This window comes from Otolemur garnettii, unplaced genomic scaffold, assembly GCF_000181295.1.
Source record: "Otolemur garnettii isolate 467f Iridium unplaced genomic scaffold, OtoGar3 scaffold00121, whole genome shotgun sequence".
Classification (NCBI taxonomy): Eukaryota; Metazoa; Chordata; class Mammalia; order Primates; family Galagidae; genus Otolemur; species Otolemur garnettii.
This window is the reverse complement of record NW_003852516.1, coordinates 2251060-2253413: the sequence shown is the minus strand read 5'-3', so window position 1 is coordinate 2253413 and position 2354 is coordinate 2251060.

Sequence of the window (2354 nt, the reverse complement as noted above, 5' to 3'; positions counted from 1 at the left end):
ACTCCCTGGCATTGAGGCAGGAATATGAGAACCTTCCAAAAATTAATCTAAGGTTGCCTACAGAAAAACCACCTGCATTAAGACCAACCTTCATTTTTTTCTAATCAGCCCTGTTCATGGATGAGAATAAAGCTAAAGCCCGGTTGACAAGTCTCCTTTTGCGCCCACGCCTCTGTGCTGGGACCCACAGCCTCTGTGTCCGCTCTTTCCCCATCTGGGCTTCCCATTTCTCTTACAGTAAGCAAGGTTTTAAATCAGACCACAGTCTGGTGAGCTGCCAAGTAAGCTGTGGCACTACAAAGTAATAGGCCCCACTGTGCCACCAAGTAATTCATTTCTGAACAGCTCATTATATTTCCTCTAAATTAGCAAGATTTAAAGGTGGCCTACAACACACCAACCAGATTATTACTTAATGTGGGTTAACACACAGCCACTTCTAAACAGTTGGCATGTTTACTGAAAATATCCACTTCTGCATCTAATACAGTTGCTATTTGGGGTGAAACTCTTGAGACACGTGGCTAGATATAAACTTATATTTAATAAACTTTCTGAGAAATGCCACAGGTGACATAATAGAGCCCATTTGGCACTGCAGCACTCTCTCTCCCTCCCCACATTAAACAAGAATCATTTTTGCTCAGCCAAGCCCTGGTCTCCCATTGGAGGAAATCAGAGAGAATGTGGCTTTTTTTTTTTTTAAACAGGAGTGCAAACATTGCCTATTTTATTAATTTTCCAATAACATTCTTATTAGCAGTTTCTCAAAAGGTATAATATATATTCCCGATTAGATATTTTATTAACACTTTCTCCTAATCTCTCTCAACGCTTAACTCTTAACCCATGGAGCACTAGTGGGGTAATGTACTCCACCTTCTAGAGTAAGGACGTGGAATGCTTACCACTAGCTTCTCCAATTACTGGTTGAGAGTTCTCAAGTTCTATAAAGGCTCTTGTTGTCTTGAAAAACATCAGCAAACAAAATAATTATTTTTTTCTTTTCGTAGAGCAAGTGAAAACTTATACATGTCTGAGAGGTCAGACAACTCAGTCAGAAACTTGGTTTGACATTAACTCTCTCAGCAGTTTTTACCCTCATGTAACTTTTAATTAATCTTATTCTTGGTTAAATTTATGTCCGTAATAGTATAAATCTATGCTGGTCCATTTTAAATAGCACATCAATTAGGTAATTCACTTCAAATTTAAGACAGAGAGTTGTTTTTGAATATATATTTAAATGAATCATTTTTTCCTAAATAATTCTTGTGTGGTAAGTGACAGAGTGCAGGCTACCCGCCAGAATAATGTGAAGGCGCGAAAACAATATATTTCTTAATATTTTTAAAATTTACCAAGTAGTACGAAATAAAACTAAGTACAAGTTTTACAAATATAGCCATGTTTTGCGTATTTAAAATATCGTAAAAGAAAAAAGCAATTTCTTAAACATATACACACACGAGGAGATTGTTTTGTAACTCTTTAGATTAAGCACAAGATTATATTTTATTATAAAATAAGTTTGCAAGTCCAAAAAATTAAAAAAATGCCTGTTTAAATAAACTCTAGCTCTTGGCTATAATCCCAGCTCCTCAAAGGGGGGCGGGGGGGGGAATCTCTGGAAAGCAGGATTTTGAAAGCAGACTAGGCAACATAGTGAAAGTATGTCTAGCAAATATTCAAAAATAAAATAAAAATATTAAAATCTGGGCTCTCAGTGATTTTGTGATGTAAGTGGAGTAGGACCTTTTCTTCAAATGAAAGCCAAATATAGTACGTGTTAAATAGGCTCCTGCTTTGGTTTAACTTGAGAGAGAGCTGACAAGCTAGCCATGGGCTGGGTCCCCCCATTCACCAACCTGCTCTCATGGGGTTCCCCAGGGAAAACAATTTGAAAACTGCTGGCAATGCACAGCAGTCCAGTGACATCTACCCATATCCCCGTGTTTCCTGCAAAAGGAAGCTTGGTTGCTATCCCTGTACATTCACATTATTTGGATAGTGATTTATGTATGGATAAAGCTTTGATTCTAATATGCGTGCGTGTGTGTATAAACATATATATGTCTATGTTTATTGCATAAACCTAAATATCAATGAACCACAAAAGCAAACACTGGTTTTCAAGTGCTTTTTGCTTTCCTCATGTCCACATGGAAGGGACCCACTATTAAACCTGGTTCTTTATCAACCCAACCCTTTTATTTTTGCCCATTCTTATTAAGTCAATTAGAAAAATTCACTTTACGCTTGGGTTCTCCACTGAGAAAGTTGAGACACTTCGGCAGGCATCCCGTGTGCCATTTTTTATGATACAATAGAATCTGGTTTTGCCTTTTAGTGAA